The sequence below is a fragment of the Geotrypetes seraphini genome, chromosome 7 (assembly GCF_902459505.1).
Source record: "Geotrypetes seraphini chromosome 7, aGeoSer1.1, whole genome shotgun sequence".
Classification (NCBI taxonomy): domain Eukaryota; kingdom Metazoa; phylum Chordata; class Amphibia; order Gymnophiona; family Dermophiidae; genus Geotrypetes; species Geotrypetes seraphini.
Window position 1 is genome coordinate 26363760 of NC_047090.1, and position 24634 is coordinate 26388393.

Genomic DNA, 24634 nt, shown 5'->3' on the forward strand with positions numbered 1-24634 from the left:
GAGGGGAGATATGATAGAGATGTTTAAATACCTATGTGACAAATGTGCATGAATCAAGTCTCTTTCATTTGAAAGGAAGCTCTGGAATGAGAAGGCATAGGATGAAGTTAAGAGTGATAGGCCCCGGAGTAATCTAAGGAAATACTTTTTTACAGAAAGGGTGGTAGATGCATGGAACAGTCTCCCGGTAGAGGTGGTGGAGACAGACTGTGTCTGATTTTAAGAACACCCGAGATAGTCCTGTGGGATCTCTTAATGAGAGGAAGAGATAATGGTTACTGTGGATGTGCAGACAGGATGTGCCATTTGGCCTTTATCTGCCATCATATTACAATGTTTTTATAACCATAAAGTTCTATGACATCACAATGCAGGTGTAAAGAGCCTTAGCCAATAGGGAGAGGAAGAGATAGTGAATGCTGCAGATGGGCTATTTGGCCTTTATCTGCCATCAATGTTTCTATGTCAGGGGGTTTGAGGGAACAGGAGATCAATGTCAATGTGTCAGGGAATTCAGGGGGTTCTTAATTTGTTTGGAGTGTGGGAATGAGAGAGGATCAATGCTGCAGCATGCAGCAATTTGGGAGGTCATTTTACTAAACTGCGATAAACACTAGTGTTTGTTTACCGTACGTCCTATGGTAAAGTTGCTTATCTGTGGAAGTACACTGTGCACTAAAATAAGTTATCTGAATTTTCTCTAAGGGGGGTGGAGAATGGGGATGACAGTGCTAATCAGTTAGCACGTGATGCATTGCCATGCGCTAATTGATTAGCAGGGGGTTAGCGCATGGGCTCCTACTGCCTATAAAACAGATGTCAGTAAGAGCTCACGCAGTAACTCTTTTTAATGGCCGCATGCCAATGGCAAAATTGGTGTGCAGCCATTAATGTAGAATATGGGAAAGTCAGCCATTTTTCGGCCACAGCACAAGTGACCTTAATGCACTGGAAAGACATATGTAAGCGGCGCGCTAAGCCACTTTGCCTTAGTAGAAGGACCCCCCTTAAATATCTGCATGCATGGAGATTTGAGGACAGGACACGGATCCCATTTCCTCCTACCATTGGATGTGCCGGCAGATAATACCTGCACTCTTGTGTTCCTGCACAGCCTTTCGTAAAATACCAAGGAAATTGACCTGACCTGATAATAATAGCTTTATTTTATTTTATTTATATCCCATCATACCTTTCAGTTCAAGACGGTGTACAATAAGAGGTGCTGATAACAGCGAGTTGGAATTGGGAAGGGGTAAGTGGTTAGGCAACATATTGGGTGGGAGGGGGAACGTGTAAGAAGAGGTAGGTGTTGAACTATTTTGGCAGTTCAGACGAATTTGTCGAATAAGTGTGTTTTTAGTGATTTTCTGAATATGTGGTATGTTAGTGAAGTCAGGATTAGGTCGCTTAGGGGGGTGTTCCATATCCCTGCTTGGAAGGCGAGAGTCCTGTTGAAGAATCTTTTGAATCGGCATCCTTTGGGGGAGGGGAATGTAAACAGGAATGTTCTGCGTGGGAAGCGGAGTTTGTCCTGTATGACGAAGTGTTTCAGAAGGTAGGTGGGAGTGATGCCGAAGAGTGCCTTGTAGCAGAGGCAGCTGAATTTGAAGATTATTCTGGCCTCAATGGGTAGCCAGTGAAGTTTCTTGTAATATAGGGTGATGTGTTGGATTTTTTTCAGGCCAAAGATTAGACGAACAGCTGTGTTTTGGATTAGCCTCAGTTTCTTGATGGATATTTTGTGCAACCCTAGGTAGATTATGTTGCAGTAATCCAGTGAGCTCAGGATCAGCGACTGGACCAACAGTCTAAATGATGCAAAATCAAAGAATGTCTCATCTCAATATTCTATGAAAAATTAAGCTTCAAAAGAGATATCGATTGCCGCATGGCGAGAATTTATACATCCTTTGCCTCCTTTAGCATAGAGTATAGTAACACAAAGGTTGGCATTCGATGCAAGAATTACAAGAGCTATTTTCATTTAAAAAGAAAAACCAATTGTAAAAGATGATTAAATACAAACTGTATGCTAAAAGTTAACTTTTGATTTGTAGCAAAGATTCTTAGGATCATTTTCTTTCTTGTGTATTCAGCCAATGAGACCTCCAGGCATCACTTGGCAGCTATTGACTAGGTGGAGAGTTTCAACTGTTCTGTCAATAAAGGCCGCATGTCTGGCCCAGAGATTGTTACTACTACTGAAAGACGTGAAATGTAAAACATTTCTGAAAGGTTTCTTTTCTCTAACCCCATAAAACAGGCACTTCTACAATGGTGACTATTCATAGTCCCAGCAAAGTGATTAATTCCCATACCAAATACCCACGAACAAAAGCAACAATATAATCAGGGCTGGATGAATCGATAGGCAGTCTAGGTGCTTGCCCTGGATGGCAGCCTCTGGAGAAGCAAAGAAAAGCAGCTGTTAAAGCAAAATATGTTCTTATCCCTTCACTTTCCCACTGCACAAATGTAACTTGCCCTTCTTCTCTTTCCTAATGTTTCAAGACATGCTTGTCCAGTCAGTATTATTGTTTATTTGTTTGCGGTCATTTCCCCCTCCCCATTTTTTATTGTAAACCACTTAGATTTTAAAATATACGAGCTTCTGTAATGGTGTTAAAATACTTGAGTTACAATTTAAGAGATTTTATAAAGATGTTACAATACACGAGCTTCAGTAAAGGTGTTACAGTACATATAGCCCGTCTACTTCGTAGGGCTTTAAACTAGGTAAGTTGGGGGAGGGTATATATTCACATTCCAGAGCGGTAAGAAACTACCCTGAGGAGGCGAGCCGCACCCACACTTCTGAGTCTAAGGTAAATACACAAACTACACACGATAATTTAGGAGCCACTCCAAAAGGGAATCTTTTCACAGGTATGGAAGGCTATGTATGTTAACGCACACAGTTTAGGCAATAAAATTCTGGAATTAGAGACGAAGATAATGAACGCCGACCTAGACGTGATGGCAATATACGAGACCTGGTTCACAAACTCACATGGGTGGGATATGGTTATACCAGGTTACAACCTACTTCGTTGTGACAGGGAGGGCAAGTTAGGAGGAGGGGTAGCACTATATACCAAGGAAAACATCAAAACTACCAGAATCACAGATGTTAGATACACTGGAGAATCCCTCTGGGTGAACCTGGCCAGAGGAAATGGAAAATGCCTATACCTTGGTGTGGTATACAGACCTCCAAGACAGCAGGAAGACAAAGACATGGAATTAATCAAAGACATAGAGAACATCACTTTGCGCAGGGACACAGTATTGTTAGGGGACTTCAACATGCCCGATGCAGACTGGAACACATTCTCCGCGACTACATGTGGCAGCAGAAGAAAAGGTGCACGACTCAAACAAATGGTATTGGAGCCCACTAGAGACCAGGCGATACTGGACCTGGTACTCACCAACGTCTTGGAGGTTTCAGTAGGAGATACGCTGGCCTTTAGTGACCAAAACATGGTATGGCTTAACCTCAAGAAAGATTTCTCTAGATCAAACACAGCGACGAGGGTCCTCAACTTCAGAGGCACAGACTTCGACCGCATGGGAGATTTTGTCCATCAGGAGCTGCATAACCAAGCAAAAACTGACAATGTGGAGGCTATGTGGTCAACTCTGAAATCCACCCTACACGAAGCAACTAACCGCTACATAAAAACAGTAAGCAAGTGCCAGAGAAACAAAAGATCCCAGTGGTTCAGTACCAAAATTTCGAACCTCGTTAAAGAGAAAAAAGAAGCATTTATCACCTACAAACATTTAGGGAAGCGGGAGGCGAAAGAAGACTATCTGGACAGATCTAAAGCTGTCAAAAAGGCAGTCAGAGAGGCCAAGCTCCAAATAGAGGAGAATCTAGCGTGGAACATTAAGAAAGGGGATAAATCCTTCTTTAGATATATTAGTGACAGGAAAAGAAACAAAGATGGGATAGAACGCCTTAGGCAATCGGACGGAAACTATGCAGAATCGGATTCTACTAAGGCAGAACTACTAAACGAATACTTCTGCTCAGTCTTCACCTGTGAGGCGCCAGGAGCCGGTCCACATTTACGGACAAGAGACAGCCAGAAAGTCCCGTTTCAAGACTTCGAGTTTACGTCCAGCAGCGTCTAATGCGAACTTTCAAGACTCAAGGTAAACAAAGCCATGGGACCAGACAACCTACACCCCAGGGTGCTCAGGGAGTTGAACAAAGTCCTCGCGGCTCCTTTAGCCGTGCTCTTCAATCTTTCCCTACGCACGGGAAGAGTCCCCTTGGACTGGAAAACAGCTAACGTTATTCTACTCCACAAAAAGGGCTGCAGGACAGAGGCGGCAAATTACAGACCAGTGAGCAAACTCATGGAAACACTGATCAAGCAGAAACTTGACACAATACTGGACGAAGAAAACCTACGTGATCCCCACCAACATGGATTTACCAAGGGCAGGTCCTGCCAATCTAATCTGATTAGCTTCTTTGACTGGGTAACTAGACAACTGGACGCCGGGGAGTCCCTGGATATGGTATATTTGGACTTCAGCAAGGCTTTTGATAGCGTCCCACACTGCAGGTTATTAAACAAGCTGAAATCGCTGGGATTAGGGGACACACTAACTCCATGGGTTAGGGATTGGCTGAGTGATAGACTTCAGAGGATGGTGGTAAACAGTACCACTCCAGAACGTCAAATGTGACCAGTAGAGTGCCACAGGACTCGGTCTTGGGCCCGATTCTATTCAACATTCATAGGAGATATGACCCAAGGGCTTAGAGCAGGGGTGTCAAAGTCCCTCCTCGAGGGCCGGAATCCAGTCGGGTTTTCTGGATTTCCCCAATGAATATGCATTGAAAGCAGTGCATGCAAATAGATCTCATGCAGATTCATTGGGGAAATCCTGAAAACCCGACTGGATTCTGGCCCTCGAGGACCGACTTTGACACCTGTGGCTTAGAGGAAAAGTATCACTGTTCGCCGACGACGCCAAACTATCCAACATAGTAGGTAAAAGCACTTTGCCTGACAGTATGACGCAGGACCTACTACTACTGGAACAGTGGTCATCGACTTGGCAGCTAAGCTTCAATGCTAAAAAGTGTAAGGTAATGAAATCCGTGCAGAACTTACACACTAGATGGTGAGATCTTGACTAAGACCACGGCAGAACATGATTTAAGGGTGATCATTAGTGATGACATGAAGGCTGCCAATCAAGTAGAGAAGGCTTCCTCAAAGACAAGGCAAATGATTGGTTGTATCCGTAGAGGTTTTGTTAGCAGGAGACCTGAAGTCATAATGCCATTGTACAGATCCATGATGAGACCTCCTTTGGAGTATTGTGTTCAATTCTAGAGACCACATTACCGGAAAGATGTGCTGCGAATGGCCACCAGGATGGTCTTGGGGCTCAAGGATTTCACGTATGATGAACGGCTAAATAAATTGCAGCTGTACCCACTTGAGGAACGAAGAGAGAGGGAAGACATGAATTTAAGTATATCACGGGCTGTATCGAGGCAGAAGATGATGTCTTCTGTCTTATAGGACCCTCGAACACCAGAGGGCATCCACTGAAAATCAGAGGAGGGAAGTTTCATGGTAATTCCAGAAAGTACTTCTTCAATGAAAGAGTGGTCGATCATTGGAACAAACTCCCACTGCAGGTGATTGAGGCCAACAGCGTGTCAGACTTTAAAAGAAAATGGGATATTCAGGTGGGATCTCTAGGGGAGTAAAGTCAGGGGGGTGGGTCATTAGAGTGGACAGACTTGATGGGCTATGGCCCTTTTCTGCCGTCATTTTCTATGTTTCTAAGCTATGATATATGAGCTTTAGTACAGAATTAGGGTGTTTCTGTGATGGTTATCCATACTTGAGCTTCAGAAGTGTTCTCTTGTTGGTTTTGGTGCTTTGGGGTATCCTGGCATGGTGTGTTTACATATCTTTTATGAGTGTTAAAATGTGGATATTGTAGTCATGATAATCTGATATTGAGTATATTTAAGAAAATTGTATTTTACATTACATTACATTAGAGATTTCTGTTCCGCCATTACCTTGCGGTTCAAGGCAGATTACAAAAGAGTTAAAAATGGTGGTTACAATGGAAGATCGTTTGTCATTTCTAGAGAGGTAAAGAGTAGGTCTTGTAGTTTCTGTGTGGCGGGAAGAAGGAGGGAGGAAGGACGGTAAGTTTGATGTTAGGATTGTTTCAGGAATTTCTTGAAGAGTATAGTTTTTATTTCTTTTCTGAACATCTTGTAGTCTGGGGTCGTTATCAGTAGATTGGTGATTTGGTTATCTAGTTTAGCTGCTTGAGTGACTAGGAGGCCATCGTATAGTTTTACTTCTTTGATCGAAGGGTGTGTGAATGGGGTGTGTGTTTTTCTGTGTCTGACTGAGGTAGTTTGGATGAGACGGTTGTTCAGGTAGGTTGGGCTGTCTCCGTTTAAGGTTTTAAATAACATACAGTAGAATTTAAATAGTATTCTTTCTTGGATTGGTAGCCAATGTGAGTTGATGTATGCTTCTGTAATATGGTCATGTTTTCTCAATGAGTAGATGAGTCTTAGAGCTATATTTTGGATTGTTTGTAATTCGTTGATTATTTGTAATTCGCTGATTGTCCAGTCTTCTTCCTTGGAATCCGACTTGTCCTCTTAATCAGGCGCTGCTTGATGAATCTACTCTCCACCTATACGGCCACTAAGGAAGTATGACACAAAGCCAGCTTTGAAGATGAAGTTAATTGTTCCATGTTATAAACCATTTTAGCAATTAACATGCATTAACATCCATTTTAACTGCAAGGTGTACTCCCCAACTTTTGCTATCAACAGAAAAATTTTATGTTAGCATGCTAATTATTAACCTGACATATTAACTGTATTTTCAGCTTTTAATTAATGTGCATTAAAACTTGCATTAAACACTTAACATGGTTTAGTGAATAGAGGCCTAAGTCAACCATGCCTATTCTCTGGCCCTATCCACACCTACTTTTCAGGTAGGCATCGTTAGGCATTGGAGGGTGCTTCCACTTAGGTGTCGCTAAGGTCCGAGTTATGTGCTTGTAAAACCTGGCCTAATATACAGGCACCTATCTCTAGAACACCTAGGGGCTGCTAGATGGGATTCTATAAATGACACCCATGCTGAATGGCGCCAACAATTTATTTAAAAAATTTCGTACCCACGTATACCTAAGCAGCTCACAAAATACAATCATAATGTTAAAACATACATATATATATAAAAGATGCAATAATCTCATTGTCTCAATAAAAATATTACTACACTTCTCCTTCTGTATCCACGGGGGTTAGGGACAGAGCCGGCCTGCGAATATTAAAAAACCCGCAAATAATATTTGGGCTGGCTCTGCCCCTAAGCCCCGCTTCCCCCCGGCTATTTTAAGCCCTGTAAGCCCCCCCTTAAGCCTTACCTGGTGGTCTAGTGGGTTATCGGGGCAGGAGCAATCTTCCCACGCTCCTGCCCCGTGCAGATCGCTCACAGTAAATGGATCAAGAGACTACGGGAGCTCAAGGCAGCCATTTCCTATGAGTGATCTGCACGGGGCAGGAGCGTGGGAAGATCGCTCCTGCCCTGAAAACCTGCTAGACCACCAGGTAAGGCTTAAGGGAGGGCTTACAGGGCTTAAAATAGCCTGAAAAATTTAAATGGTTTTTTTGTTTTAAAATCGTGAATAACCAAATCCGCGGATTCGTAGGGGGACGTGTATTCATTTAAAAGCTTTCACAAAGTAAGTTTCAGTACTTTCTTAAACTTTTGTAAATCCAAAAGTGCTCTTAATGGTCCTGTCAATTTATTCCACAATGACACCCCTGTCATTGGAATTGCAGATACCCTTGTATTTTCATAATTTACTTGTGAAAATAATGTAGGCACACTGAGGCACCATTTATAGAATCTGACCCAATGACATCACAATATCAGTTCTGTTACCAGAGACTGAAACTCTTCACACTAAGGGGAGAAATTATCAATGTAGATTATGTTAATGATGCATTATTTTACAACTAACTCTTGCTAGGTTTACCAGATGTTCCAACTAGAAAATCTGGACCCATGGCCTGCCCCCAGGCCTGCCCCACTCCATTCTGCCCCCAGGCCCGCCCCATGCCCTACCCCGTCAACCTGCATGAGCAACGTTGGATGGCATTCGCACATACGCTGGTGTGACGCGATGATGTTACACGCATGCATGTGACATCACCGAATTGCATCCACACATGCGCAAATGTTTATTTATTTCTAAAATTTCTTGACCACCTGAAGCTAAGAGGTTAATAAATAAAACATTCACAATGGTTCAGAGGACAACATACATGACAAATACTTTCAGTACAACGCAATCATGTTACACATTAGCCCACTAAAAATAGCATTTGAAAACTGGAGGGAATTACATATCAACCTCAGTAATTATAGAACGACAATCATTGTTCAAGTTTCTCATTGGGTATCTCACTACGACAAAACTTTAAAGAAAAGCCTCCATGTAAAATTGAGTTTTTAACATTTTTTTAAAAACTGTAACTGCTCATTGCCAGAAGCTTTTCAAAACCTGTACAAAGTGTCTAAAGGAGGACATGTCCGAGGAAATCCGGACGTCTGGTAACCTTAACTCGTGCTATCGTAGTACTCCCATTTTATGGAATGAGACCTAGTCATTAATAACCAGGGTTCATAAAATAATACAGTACATCTTAACAATCGCCCACATTCTATATTATCTGCTAAGAACATTTGTTGGGATTGTTTTCAAAAGGTAATGTTGGGTGATATTGCACAAGTATTTTCTCAGATCAAAAATTATTACTGTATTTTGGATTCCTGAAACCCCCTCCCCCTCCCCATGGTTGTTAAAGCCTTAAAAGATGTGAGTGTGTCTTATTTCACTTACATTGTTAATAAGTCTTTTGAGGAAGAATGCGTACCTGCAGTTTAGAAAAAAGCTACAGTTTGTCCACTGGAGAACATATTTCTTCACACAACATGTAATTAAACTCTGAAAATTTTTTGACAGAGAATGTGGTGGAATCAGTTAGCTTAGCAGGGTTTATAGGTTTGGATAATTTCCTAAAAGAGAAGTCCACAGGCCATTATTGAGATGGCTTGAGGAAATCATTGCTTATTCCTAGGATAAGCAGCATAGAATCTGTTTTGATACTTGGGATCTAGCTAGGTACTTGGGATCTGGGTTGGCCACTGTTGGAAACGATACAATGCTTGATGGACCTTTGGTCTGTCCCAGTCTAGCAATTCTTATGTTCTTATATGAACCAAGTATAGGACAGTCAAGCCATTGTGACATCACTGATGAGGTTGGCTCTTAGGCATCAGTGGAGCGAGGCATTATAACATCAGAATCTCAGCTCTCAAATGTTGCTACTCTTTTGGTTTCTACCAGGTACTCTTCCTCATGGTGTCACCAATATAAGACAGTTGTAACTTCATTATTTCGGCTTTGAGTGACATAGCCGATTTGTTCTCTTCCAGAATCGATTTGTTATTTCTTCTGGCAATCTACAGTACGCCTAAAATCCTTCTCCAGCGCCAAAGCTCAAATGAGTCAATCTTCTTTCTGTCTTGTTTCCGTAGTGTCCAGCTTTTGCATCCTTAACTGACCACTGAGAAAATGAGGGTGGACAAGTCTGATCTTCGTTTGGAGTGTTACCTGCTTGTCTTTGAATACATTCTCGAGAGTCTTCATTGAAGAGCGACCAAGTGCTATTCTGCGACCAAGTGCTAAGCTACTACATGTAAAGCACAGTTACTTACCGTAACAGGTGTTATCCAGGAACAACAGGCAGATATTCTCTACATGTGGGTGACGTCACCGAAGGAGCCCCCTAGCGGACGTTTTCGCAAGCAGACTTGCTTGAAGACCTTCAAGCTTGCGATTGGCCCACGCATGCACGCGTGCCCCTCCCGCCCGGTCTAGGGCATGCGTCTCCTCAGCATGTCCTCAGTTCAGATAGCTAGCAAAGAAGCCAACCATGGGGAGGTGGGTGGGTTGCGAGAATATCTGCCTGCTGTCACTGGATAACACCTTTTACGGTACATAACTGTGCTTTATCCCAGGACAAGCAGGCAGCATATTCTCTACATGTGGGAGACCTCCAAGCTAACCAGAATGGGATGGAGGGAGAGCTGGCAATTCAGGAGAACAGATTTTGCAAAACGGACTGGCCAAAATGGCCATCACGCCTGGAGAAAGTATCCAGACAGTTGTGCGAGGTAAATGTATGAACCGAGGACCAAGTGGCAGCCTTACAGATTTCATCAACTGGAGTCGAGCGGAGGAAAGCAAAAGACGCTGCCATCATTCTGACCTTGTGGCCTGTGTCTCGACCCAGCAGGGAGAGACCAGCCTGAGCGTAACAAAAGGAGATACAAGCAGCCAACCAGTTAGAAATGGTCCGCTTAGAAACAGAGTGACCCAACCGATTAAGGTCGAAAGAGAGAAATAGCTGGGTATCAGAACGATGCGGAGCGGTACGCTTCAAGTAGAAGGCCAGCGCACGCTTACAATCAAGAGAATGCAGAGCCACTTCTCCAGGGTGAGAATGAGGCTTCGAAAAAAACACAGGAAGAACAATGACACAATCTTAGGCAAAAACTTAGAATGGGTACGGAGAACCACCTTATCATGATGGAAGACAGTGAAAGGAGGGTCCGCTACCAAGGCTTGAAGCTCACTGACACGACGGGCAGAAGTGAGAGCAATAAGAAACACAACCTTCCAAGTAACATACTTTAAGTGAGCCTGAGCAAGAACCACGTTAAGATCCCAAACCACAGGGGGAGGTTTAAGGGGCGGATGAACGTGGAAAAGGCCTTCCATGAAGCGGGAGACCACAGGATGAACAGAGATAGGTTTCCCGTCAATCGGCTGATGAAAAGCAGCAATGGCACTAAGGTGGACTCGAACCGATGAGAACTTGAGTCCAGCACCAGGTAAGTGTAACAGATAGTCCAGGACAGCAGATAAAGAGGCAGACAGCGGCTCCTGCTGTCGAGTAGCACACAAGGAAGAAAAGCGGGTCCACTTCTGATGGTAACACTGGCAAGTGGACTCCTTCCGAGAAGCTTCCAGGACATCCAGCACAGGCTGGGAGAACTGGAACGAGGACATCAAGCCGTGAGGAACCAAGCCGTTAAGTGCAGAGACTGCAGGTTGGGATGAAGATGAGAACCCTGACTCTGCGTAAGCAGAGAAGGAAAAACAGGCAGAAGAAGAGGCTCCCTGGAACTGAGTTGCAACAGGAGGGAGAACCACGGTTGTCGGGGCCACTGAGGAGCTATCAGAATCATGGTGGCACTCGTGGACTTGAGCATGACGAGAGTCTTCAGAATCAGAGGGAATGGAGGGAACGCATACAGTAACAGGTTCATCCAATCCAGCAGAAAAGCACCCGCCTCCAGTCTGAGCGGGGTGTAAACCCTAGAGCAGAAGCGGGGCAACTTGTGATTGTGGGAGGACGCGAACAGGTCGACGTCCAGAGTCCCCCAGCAAGCAAATACTTGACGCAGAGTCAAGGAATGGATGGACCACTCGTGAGGCTGTAGAAGATGACTCAACTTGTCCGCCAGACAATTGTGCTGGCCCTGAATGTAGACCGCTTGAAGGAATATGTTGTGGCGGATGGCCCAATCCCAGGGCCGCAGTGCCTCTTGGCACAGTGAACAGGACCCCGTTCCCCCCTATTTGTTGATATAATACATGGCGACTTGGTTGTCCGTGCGGACCAACACCACTCGGTCGCGAAGCAGGTGACAAAAGGCTTTCAGGGCGAGGAAGATCGCTCGAAGCTCCAGCAGATTGATGTGACAAAGGCGGTCGGCACTGCACCAAAGACCCTGAGTGCGAAGACCATCCAGATGTGCCCCCCCCCCCCAAGCGTAGGCCGACGAGTCCATCGTGAGGACCTTTTGCGGAGGAGCATGAAACAGAAAATCTCTGGAAAGATTGGAAGAAAGCATCACCAAAGGAGAGACTGCCTCAACAAAGGAGTCACGAGAATGAGTCATGAGACAGGGTCTCAAACCTGGTTCCACTGGGATGCCAGAGTCCATTGAGGATTACGGAGGTGAAGTCTGGCAAAAGAAGTCACATGAACCGTGGAGGCCATTTGACTGAGGAGGACCATCATGAGTAGAGCCGGGGCCGAGGACAGATGGGCCACCTTCTGGCATAATCGAACAAGGGCCTCCCGTCGAGGCCGAGGCAGAAAGGAGTGGAGACGAGCCGTGTCCAGGACCGCTTCGATAAATTCCAGAGATTGGGACAGACAGAGCTGAGACTTGGGGAAGTTCACCTCGAAGCTGAGGCTCTGAAGGAGCGAGATGGTTTGATTAGTCGCTCGCAGAACCTCGTGGCGAGAGAACGCTTTGATCAACCAGTCGTTGAGGTAGGGAAACACCTGCAGGCCGTGGAGACGCAGGGCCGCAGATACCACAACCAGACATTTTGTGAAGACTCTCAGAGAAGCCGCCAGGCCGAAGGGAAGAACACAATAATGGAGATGGAGATCCCCACCCGGAATCTCAGATACCGGCGAAAGGCCGGGTGTATTGGAATGTGCGTGTATGCCTCCTTGAGGTCCAGTGAGCACTGCCAGACCCCTTTGTCCAAGAGGGGGTACAAAGTAGGAAGGGTGAGCATTCTGAACTGTTCCCTGACCAGAAACTTGTTCAAAGCGCAGAGGTCCAGGATCGGACGCAGATCCCCCGTCTTCTTGGGTACAAGAAAGTACCGGGAATAAAATCCGGTGTTCCACGGGTCCGGGGGAACCTCATCGACCGATCAAAGGCGAAGAAGGGCCTGATATTCCTGCAAAAGGAGAGGCAGCTGAGACCGAGCAGAAGGAAACTCGCTTGAAGGTAGGTACGGGGGTACGTGACTGAAGTGAAGGGAGTACACCTCCCGGATGATAGAAAGCACCCATCTGTCGGTGGTAAGACTTTCCCACTGGGCATATAAATGATGGAGATGACCCCCGATGGTGAGGGGGGAAGGCTCCATGAGGAAGGGAGCCCGAAGGCTCGGACCGGAATTGTCAAAAATACAGCCCAGTCCTACCCGGAGCCAGCGGCTGGGCCTTAGTTTGATGTTGCTGCTGTTGTTGAGGCCACTTCGGGGGAGGCCGAGAGAATGCAGGAGTAGATTTCTGACAATACTTCCGGAGAGGAATTTTGTATTGCCTAGCCGGGGGGGCCTTTGGTTTAAGTTTCACCAGAGAGGCAAAGGACCATTCATGGTCCGATAGGCGCTTCGTGGCCGCTTTGATAGACTCATCGAGGAGCTCATGACCCACACATGGGAGATTGGCAAGACGATCCTGTAGATTTGGATCCATATCCACAAGGAGGAGCCAAGCGAGGCGACGCATGGCGAACGCAAAGGCCATGACCCTCGAGGACAACTAGAAAGCGTCGTAGGCCGCCTGGAACATATAGAGGCGGAGATGGGAGACGGTTTCCTTGAGGAAGTGAAACTCCCGACTCTGAGATTCCGGAACGAGCGGAGGGTGTCCACATAGAACCGGAGGTAGGACGAGAAAGTTATAGTTGAGGACAATTCACCATCATTGAATTTTGGTAAAGACGGAGACCAAACTTGTCCATCTTACGGCCCGGAGGGACGGAAGCGTAAATGTTAGAGGGATTGGACTTCTTCAAGGAAGACTCAACCACCAAGGACTGATGAGAAAGCTGAGAACTCTCAAACCCCTTAACCGGAATCGTCCAGTAACGGGACTCCAACTTGGAGGGAATGGCCGTGTTCGCATAGGGAGTCTCCAGGTTCCGGAGAAAGGTTTTCCGGAGAACCTGGTGCAATGGCAAGCGCAACGCCTCGTGGGGGGTGATCAACATCCATTTCTTCCAGATATTCCTGGGTATAACTGGACTCAGACTGGAGATCCAGTTTCAAGGCCCTACCCATGTCAGAGATGAAACGAGTAAAGGAGGAGTTTCGAGAAGAAGACTCATCCTCCTGAGGAGAACCCGAGCGAGATCTGGGGGCAGCCGAGAAAGAGGGAGAAATTTCCCTCGAATAGTAAGCCGGGGCCTCGGAGTCCTGCGAATGGGAGACTGAAGAGGCTCTACTAAAGTGTCTGGGGGGCGTCGAGGAACGACCCCGTGCTAGGTGGGACGGGGAAGACCCCGGGGTCTGAAGAAGTAGCTGGTGATGCCTCGGGGAAGACTGGGTAAAGGAGAAGTCTTCCACCAGTTTCGAAGAAGGCCCCTTAGAGGCTGGTAGCTGCCTTGATGGGGAACACAACCCAGAGTCCAACTAGAGGACAAGCATGTGTTTAGAAGGTTTTGCGGTCGGAGACCTGCCCCAAAGGGGCGGAAAAGCCCGGGGCTTTTTAGGAGGGGCAAACCTCGACAAAGTAGCGGGGGAAAAACGGCCCCCTGGTCTGGATCCCCGAAAAGTTACAGGTGACTCGGGGAAGGAAGAATCTCTCAAGGAAACCCGGGCAGGGCAGGGCCTCGAGAAACGAGGAGACTCTCAGGCTGGTCAGACCGAGACTGGGTCAAGACCGAGGTCAGAGGCGTCAAAGTCGGGACCAGTTGGCTCACCACCGAGGAAAGCTGCATGGTAAGAATAGCCTTAAGCATGTCTTCGAACATAGGCACCGAGACCAAAGGTGGTTGGGTCTTAGGTGCAGCAGTGCGCTCCTTCGGGGGCGACCTCGAGAAAGAGTATTCCCTATGTGAGGAGGCACGCTTAGAGTGATGTCTTGAAGATGCCGATGAGGCGGCACTGACATGAGACTCGGAGGTAGGCTTCTTTGCCGACACACCTGAGGAGGAAAGAGGAGACTTACCCAAGGCCACAGTAACAGGAGGGACCGAGGCTGGAGCCTTCTAGGCCAACGGGGACTTTGAGGCCGAAGCGCCCAACGAGGGTGCCGAGGCCGAACTCGAGGCCTATCCCGCAGGATCCATGGGGCCAAAGAGTTGGAGAATCTTGGCCACCCTCCAAAGAAGAGCCCATGGTTGCAAAGTCACACAATAGGGGCATGACTCAGCGCGGTGCTCTGCACCCAGGCACTCCACACACCAACGATGAGGGTTGGTGATGGAGATAACCCGGTTGCACTTAGTACAGTTTTTAAACCCGGAACGAGACCGGGACATAAGAAAAAATATGGCTGCGGCCCCACTAGGCCAGGCGGCCAGAATAAGACCGGGACCCGATCAAAAGGATACGAACTGAAAAACAAATAAAAAAAGAAAAACACAGATGCGAGCACAGCGACTCAAAAGAAACTAACCAAACAAGGCGCAGTGAAAGAGGGACAACGATATCGCGCGAAGCAAGGGAGCAGTGTTTCTGGCTCCAAGGAAAACATAGAACTGAGGACACGCTGAGGAGACGCATGCCCTAGACTGGGCGGGAGGGGCACACACACATGCGCGGGACAATCACAAGCTTGAAGGTCTTCAAGGAAGTCTGCTTGCGAAAACATCCGCTAGGGGGCTCCGTCGGTGACATTACCCACATGTAGAGAATATGCTGCCTGCTTGTCCTGGGATAATAATATATCCCTGTTTTGATTATTGTAATGGCCTTTTGATAGGCTTACCAAATAAATACCTTAAAGCCTTGCAGCTAGGATTCTGACTGGTACAGGGAGATTTGAACACATTACACCTGTTTTGATATCATTACACTGGCTTCCTATTGAATTAAGGGTTACTTTCAAGCTTCTCTGTTTGGTTTTTAAATCTCTGAAAGGAATGACTTCTCCAATTTTGACATCTATGTTGAAGCTTTATCTGTTAGGTCTCTCTGTTCTTCTGATGCTCTCTTTATGGAAGTTCCTACTTTTCATACCTTTAGATTGTTATACAAAATCTTTTTCTGGAGATAGAGGGCCTGAGTTATGCAATGTTCTCTCTCGAGAAACTCGTGCTCTGACGAGTTTTCAGTCCTTTAAAAGAGAAATCAAAACTGCTATTCATATGGCATTTCTTCTTGAGCAGTTTTGACTTTGACTATGGGGTTTTCATTTGTCATACAGATTTATTTTATAATCGATAGTCATTATATTTTTCATATTTTAATGGTCTGTCCTTTATGGATTCATTTGTTTTTTTTTTTATTTTATTACTTCGATTTGTGTATGTATATCCTGTTAACCCACCTAGATCGTTGGATAGTGGAGGCTATAAGTTCTGTAAATAAATAAATAACAGCAGTTAATAAAATTTTCCTCCCAAATGCCACTATTTACATATGGATATAGTTGCAAAATAATAGCCGTGCACTTATCTGCCTTTATATAATTCTATTTTGGCAGAAATTGTATCTCCGGTGCAGATATGAACACTTAAACCAGCTCAAGAGCAGGTGTCAGTGTTTGCACGTAAAGTTAGAACAGGATATTTTATAAATCAACATGAACACAGAGGATCAGAAAATAATAGTAAACATTGAAGAACTAAGGCCAACACTGGGCAGACTTGCACGGTCTGTGTCTGTATATGGCCTTTTGGTTGAGGATGGGCTGGGGAGGGCTTCAATAGCTGGGAGGGTGTGGATGGGCTGGAGTGAGCTTTGGCAGAGATTTCAGTAGTTGGAGCCCAAGCACAATACCAGGTAGAGCTTTGGATTCTTGCCAAGAAATAGCTAAGAAGAAAAAAAATTTTAAAAAAATCTAAATTGAATCAGGTTAGGCAGACTGGATGGACCATTCAGGTCTTTATCTGCCGTCATCTACTATGCTACTATGTTGCTATGTGTACCTGAGAACACCTCCTGTGCATTACACAGCCAGCAGCCCTAGCAGTACCTACAGCAAAAGTATATAGTGTCATGCCAGCACACAATCATTTACACCTTGCACTATTTTATAAGCCATTATTTAAGTGGACGACACAAATGCATGAAAATGGATGTGTCTGATTTTCAGATGGTGGCACAGAGTTTGGCAATTACAAAACTTGATTTCCATAATGCATTGCTTTTAGGTATCATAAAATACAGAGTGAAAGCTCTGCAGGTTGTGCAAAATACTGCAGCGCGATTGATTTCTGGGGTACCTAGCTATGAGCGTATTTCGCCAGTGTTAAAACAACTACACTGGTTACTGATGGAGTTTAGGATTGAATATAAAGTTTTGACAGCTGTGACTCTGATCATTGACGGCACAACACCTTGGTATTTAACACATGCACGGAGGAAGTACCTGCCAACACGTTCGTTAAGATCTGAAACAGTGATGCGATTGTCGATTTGAGTCAGTTGGGGAGACTTATTATAAAAGGGCACAGACAACAGCAATTTCAGTTGCAGGTCCGCGATTGTGGAGCCAGTTGCCAGCTCATTTGAGATTATGTAGGGAGTCAAAATCTTTTAAAAAGGAATTGAAAACTTACTTATTTATACAAGTTTTTTTCTAGAGTGAAATGTTGTGAAATATTCCTTTTTGACTTAAATAGCTCTGTGAGATTTTATATTTGAAATTTTAGAAGAGGGAATGATATAGGTTTACTTGTTGCAGTTTAGTTGTGAAGATTATGTGAAATATTCTGTGTCTGTTTTATTGTAATCCGCCTAGGTTGTATGCAAAAAAGACATTTTTAAAATAAAAATAAAATGACTTTATAAAATTCTCCTCTTCGAGGGGAATGTTTATGCGAGTAAATCCAGATTTGTTCACCATTCATTTTTTCTAAATTTGTCTTTGTTTTTTCCTCCATAAATAATGTAACCAGAGGAAAAAAAAAATAACCTTACCTTTATCCCTTTTCAACCTAAAAAGAATATGACCAAATCATGATTTCCTCACACACACACACACACACATACTTACTCAGTTATAAAACTGTGTTAATTGCTATTTGTCAAGAAATAATTAGAGCCCTCTCATTTACTTGACAGAAGAGCACAGTGCGTGCGCCGAGGGCAAAACTCATTGGCATAATTCTCCCAGCTCGCCTGCCAAACACGAATGTAAAGACAACATTAAGCCATGTTTTGGAAACCATACACACACACCTGTGTTAAGACCTAAAGGGATTCTTCCCACATTGTAGATCTCTGGGGATGTCGATTCCCTGTAGCCATTCTTCACTTAATGGAGTCACCGCAAAGGGGTCGATAGATTGCTCGATAAGCCTTGGGTATCTGCAGAAGCGAAAGCACAGCACAGAATTTCAGCACCTCCGACGCTCTGTCAGCAAATCCTGAGAAACAACGAAAAGGCGCTCCGTAAGGATCGCTTTATGTAATGCATGTGACACCCTGGTTTAAAATGATACAGCCAGAGTTAGGCTATGACAAGTTCATTGCCAAGACATGACATGTCCGAACCCTGCACAAACAGCTATTCTGCCAAATACAGTTAACTGCACATTTCAGCTTTCACTTGTTATTCCCTTGATTGACTTTCACTGTCACAAGCTCTGCTTCCATTGCAGCCTATTATAAATTAAGCTAATTATTTCTTCTCCCTGCTGTCAATTTAAGGGTTACTTTGCAACCAATGATATTCAGCTGGGGTCAGTGCAAGACTATTGGATGTTCTAGACCAGGGGTAGGCAATTCCGGTCCTCGAGAGCCGGAGCCAGATCAGGTTTTCAGGATATCCACAATGAATATGTATGAGATGGATTTGCATGCACTGACTCCTTGAGATGCAAATCTATCTCATTCATATTTATTGTGGATATCCTGAAAACCTGACCTGGCTCCGGCTCTCGAGGACCAGAATTGCCTACCCCTGTTCTAGACCAGTGCTTTTCAACCCATTCCTCGAGGCCCACTCAATCAGTGGTTTCAGGATATACCAGGCACAGACCATAGTATTTATCATTTCTATAGCACTGAAAAGCATACGCAGCACTGTACAATCAACATGCAATAGACGGTGCCTGCTTAGAAGAGCTTACAATCTATTTGGACAGACATACAGGACATATAGGGTTTGGGGAGTTTATTGCAGAGAATGATAGGATGGACAATTAATTTTATGGTGAGCGGGAGTTAGGAGCTGAAGGCAGCATTGAAAAAATTGGGCTTTTAGCTTGGATTTGAATACTGTCAGAATTTGTTCCATGCATACAGCACAGCAGGATAGAAGGGAAGGAGCATGGAAGTGGCAGGGGAGATGAATGGTGTGGATAAGATGGGCTTGCCTGATGAATGGAGTTCATGGAGGGGAGCATAAGGGGAGAGAAATGTGGAGAGATATTGAAGGGCTAAAGAGTATGTAGACTTGTAGGTCAGTAACAGGAGTTTGAACTGTTTTTGGAAATGGCTGGGGAGCCATTGAGATGGCTTGAAGAGAGAGGTAATATGAGTGTGGTGGCTCTCACAGAAAAAAAGTCATGTGGTAGAAATCTGTATGGATTGAAGGGGAGCAGAGAGAGTTGAGCAGAAGACCTGAGAGAAGCAAGTTGCAGTAGTCTACGCAAGAGGTGTTGACTGTGGCTAAGGGTTTTGGCAGAGTGCTTGGAAAGGAGAGGTTGGATTTTGGTAATATAGACGAAGAAGCAACAGGCTTTAGCAGTTTGTTGGATCAGAGCAGAGATGGAGAAAAGATAGCCCCGAGGTTGCGAGCTGACAAGATAGGAAGGAGTAAAGGGTCGTCCACAGAGATAGAGAAGGGGGGAAGTGGGTTTAGGTGGGAAGATAAGGAGCTCAGTCTTAGCCATATTCAGTTTTAGATGGCGATGAAACATCCAGGCGGCAATATCTGCTCTCATCTCCACCCCCTGCTCCTTCTCTGATCCCCCTTACCATGCGCATGTTCCCCCCTTTCCTTCCCCGTACCTCTTGTTGTTCACCACCGCAAGCAACAAGAACTTCAACGTGCTCCTTGTGACCCCGTCGGCTCTCCCTCTGAAGTCACTTCCTGTGCGTGGCACCTGGAAATGAAATCAGCAGGAGAGATGATGCAGTCACGAGGAGCACGTTGAAGTTGGCGCTTGCAGCGATGAACAACTAGAGGGAAGAGAAGGGGGCGCATGCATGGCGAGGGGAGGAGTGGGAAGAGGCGGGGGCGGAGATAAGGAAGAATGCCTGTGCCCCTACCAACATGGCACCCGGGACGAACTTCCCCACCCCCTTACTATGCCACTGTGGTCAGTTAAATAACACGGAATACTGGGCAGTTAGATCTGGATTCTATAAACAGCACCTAAAACATAGGTGCCGAGGAACGTGGTGCATAGCACCAGTCAAACTTCAGATAGGAGCAGTTTATAGAATCCTACCTAGCAGTGCCTAAAGTGAACTTAGGCACCCCTTATTTATGCCAGGGTTTTCTTGGCCTAAACACTGGCGCCTAAGTCCACTTTAGGTGTCTACAAAGAAAACACGCCCAGGATTCGCCCACTTTTTAAGTGTCTACACAGAAAACACATCCAGGATCCGCCCAATTTAGATATCCACACAGAAAACACACCCAGGATCCGCCCAATTTAGATGTCCACACAGAAAACATACCCAGGATCCGCCCAATTTAGATGTCCACACAGAAAACACACCCAGGATCCGCCCAATTTAGGTGTCTACACAGAAAACATGCCCAAGATCTGCCCACTTTAGGTGTTTACACAGAAAACACGCCCAAGATCCACCCACTTTAGGTATCTGAACAGAAAACACGCCCAAGATCCACCCACTTTAGGTATCTGAACAGAAAACATACCCAGGATCCATCTACTTTAGGTATCTACACAGAAAACACGCCCAAGATCCGCCCATTTCAGGTATCTAAATAGAAAACACGTCCAGGATCCGCCCACTTTAGGTGTCTACACAGAAAACATATCCAGGATCCGCCCACTTTAGGTGTCTACACAGAAAACATGCCCATGATCCACCCACAATCCTCCCCTAACCACAGATGCTTTCTTTAGGCGCCTACTGAGTTGGGCGCCTACCAACCAATTGATTTTAATGTAAGCTAATTATGAACTGCTAATTGCTTGTTATTGCCCCAATTAAGTTTTAAAATAATTATTAAGCACCTAGGTCAGCTACCCACGCCGATCTAGGCAGCTAACTTTAGGCGACCTTTATAGAATCAGGGCCTTAAAGTTTGGTTTGTGCATTTTTGAATTCTGTCACTGTTTTCATCTCCACCACTTCCACCAGCCATTTCTTAAATGGCCTCCTTCAGCAGTAATGTTATAAGTGCTTATATTAATGAAAGTGCACACATACATTTCCCTGTGAGGTCCGCTGGATTTTTAAAGTGAAACTATACACAATTATGTTTTGAAAATTACCCCAGGTCAATAATTAGCATATGTTTACACCTACCCGCCTATAAGGATAGTTTTCATGGGGTAAAAATACATGCAAAATTTAAAACAAATACAAAAAAAAAAAAATACATGCATATTCAAAAGCATCTCCATATGTGCCTTTCCAATCCCACTCTTAAAAATCTCTCAACTGCAAGTAAACTTGCATACATAGATACACTACACAAATATGTTTATTTGCCTGGGGGGAGCGAGTGATTTTATAAAGGATTTTTGCATGTAAACCCTGTGTAAAGGACATTTTATAAAATTATTCCCAAGTAATTTGCATAAAAGTAGGCACAGTGACACATAAGGGTGTGCATTTGATATAGTAAATATCAATGATATTCTCTATGTCATTGATAAACAAAAACCAGCAGGGAAAAAAGCCCACAAAAATTTGCATTTTTGTGTGCTGTCAATAATGCACTCTCTTTGGAATGAAAAAAAATAGAAATATGATGGCAGATAAAGGACAAATGGCCCATCTAGTCGGCCCATCCGCAGAAACTATTATCTTGTTCTCTCTCCGAGAGATCCCACCTGCTTTATGATTTTAAAGTGTTTGAGGCTTATGCGAATGAGGATAGAGTTTGCAGGAATGGGGAAGGGACAGGAAAATGAGTTCCTGCGGAGACAGGGACAAATTTGTCCCCGTGTCATTCTCCAACCTACAGCCTTTTTCTGGGCAGTGACTTCTAACGTCTTGTAGCTATAGTTCGAGGTCCTCTTTCCCGCTTGCTCATGTTAAATGTCCATCTGCCATTTTGATGCCCAGCTTCCTTTTATCATTTCCCTGTTTTAAGCACTTCACACAAATAAACAGCAGGGCAGTTCCGTTGATCCCAGTGGGCTTCTTCTCCAAATGATGCTGAGAGATACGATATTCACCTGGTTTAAAATCAATCCTGAAATTATTGCTAATATAGCACTATCAAGCTGAGGACTGTCTGCATGCACAGCTGGATAAGGCACAGCGGGAATGGGAAAAATAATTAATAAATAATGGAATGTGGCAGCTGAATGACAGGTAAACAATTCCTTTCTGAAAAGTAAGAGACATGATTGATTGTCAGATCCCGTCGGCCTGTCAAACAGGCCAGGAAAGAAAGAAAAAATTTTGTCACATTGTGCACCCTTATGCCACTGAAAATTTGAAAGCCAACCAGTTCAGCAGTGAAAAGAAGAAAAGCAGAAAACAATGATGAAAAAATTTGAGCTCACAGAAAAGAAGAGTGAAGATAAACTAAAGGTGAGGAAAATATTTTGTTTTAGAATAGCAATCTGGGTTCACAAAGCACCTTTGGCAAGGGAGCAGGTCAAACAAAACATTTTTGGTGCCAAGGTTCCACAAGAGCTTCCAAAGAGGCAAGGCAGAAGCAGCAGCGATGTTCTTATTGGTAAGTTATAGCTTAGTAATCCAAAGTAAACTAACTTAAGAACATAAGAATTCCCATACTGGGATAGACCGAAGGTCCACCAAGCCACCTATTTCCAACAGTGGCCAACCCAGGTCCCAAACACCTAGCTAGATCCCAAGTAGTAAAAAAGATTTTATGTTGCTTATCTTAGGAATAAGTAGTGGATTTCCCCAAGCCATCTCAATAATGGCCTATGGACTTTTCTTGTAGGAAGTTATCCAAGCCTTTTTTAAACCCCGCTAAGCTCATTCAAATACTGGCAGAAAATAAAGACCCCAAAAGGCAAGCACATTATTTAGGTGGTAAGCAGAACTCCCACATTCACTTCTCCTTGGTGTTCTCCTGAACATAGGTTACCATATGGCTCCAGAAAAAGGAGACGGATTGAGACATCCGGGTTTTACTTCCACTGAGAGCAATAGAAGTAAAATCCGGATGTCTCAATCCGTCCTCCTTTTTCTGGAGCCATATGGTAACCCTCACTAAACAGGAACATAGTTTCATTCAAAACGAAAATGAAAATGCCTTCTAGTTTGTGATGTCTAATGTTTGTCTATTTTACGTCTCTATTTGCTTATTTTATTAATGTATATCGCTTTGAATTTATTATAAAAGCATTTTATCAAATTTTAAATAAAACTTGGAAAAAATCTGATGTCCTTTTTATTTCATTTTTCACTAGGAAATGGAAGAAAAATGGACTAGACTGGATTTTCTTCTGGCTCTTAGGCATGTTTCCAGCTACCTCCTCTTCCTCTGGTCTACCACCATCAAACCACCACCACAAAAAAGGGTCTCCAGTCTTGCTGTCATTCCCTTTCCTAGTTCTCTGGATCTTCCGGTTCCTGCCTTCCATATCTGTAGCCTGCAAGGGGGTGGGTAGAGTGATTTCCAGTCACTCCTGCTCTACCTGTGCCAGAACATTAACACAAAAGAGTAGTGAAGTAAGGGAGAGGAACTGAAATGGTGAAGGAAGAAAGGAGCAACAAAGGCTGGAAAAGGGAAAAGTATTTATGGAAATTAATACAGGCTAGGAAAACTGATAGTGTATACCTAACTAAGCAGGATATTATCAACATGGGCTACCATTAAGACATATTATTTTACTGTTAATTTAAGTAATTTTCCTCCCAACCCTCTCCCAGTACGTGCAATATCTGTCTTTCCCAACCCCCTGAACATCTGTTCTCCCTGCACCCAGCCTCTTTCTGACAGGCCCTGCACCCAGCCCTCTCCCTCCCTCATCAGGCCCTGCACCCAGCCCCCTTCCTTCCCTTCCTGCCCTGTCAGGCTCTTCACCCAACCCCTGTCAGACTCTGCACCCAGCTCCATTCCCTCCCAACTCCTGTCAGGCTCTTCACCCAGCCCCCTTCCTTCCTTCCCTTCCAACCCCTGTCACTCTGCACCTAGCCCCCCCCCCCTCCTTCCCAAGCTCTGCAGTACACCCTGCCCATCTTCCTACTTCCTCCCGGTCAGTGGCAGCTGATTTCTTCTGCCACTGAATGGCTACCAGCAGAAGCGTGCTTTGGCGCTGCCTGCTCGGTGCTCAGCGGCTTCTTTGATTGCGATTTGCGAGAATTCGTGTGAGCCAATCAAAGAAGTCGCTGAAAGCCAAGAAGGCAGTGCCAAAGCATGCTCCTGCTAGTTGCCGCTCAGTGGCAGAAGAAATCAGCTGCCACCGACTGGGTTAGCAGCGGGCAGGAGCACGGAAAGCTTGCTTCTTCCCGCTACTCCCCTGGACCACCAGGGATCAAATTTTTGTGAAGGCCGTGGCCCCTGTGCCCCCCCCCCTCCGTTCCGGCTCCTATGCCCCAGACTATTTAAGCCACCTTTGTGCTGCTCTACTAGGCTTTCCTATGCCAGCTGCTGATGTTCTGGAGGCAGATATGTAAATTTTTTATT

General features: G+C 44.9%; 1 long non-coding RNA gene across 1 annotated transcript in view; it reads left to right on the forward strand.

The window, feature by feature from the left end:
• LOC117364316 overlaps nt 1-23912 on the forward strand; it is a 548356-nt gene extending 524444 nt beyond the window's left edge. Inside the window, exon 3 of the long non-coding RNA XR_004540210.1 lies at nt 23415-23912. This is a non-coding gene — a long non-coding RNA (uncharacterized LOC117364316). The remainder of the gene's footprint in view (nt 1-23414) is intronic.
• Nucleotides 23913-24634: the final 722 nt, after the last annotated feature.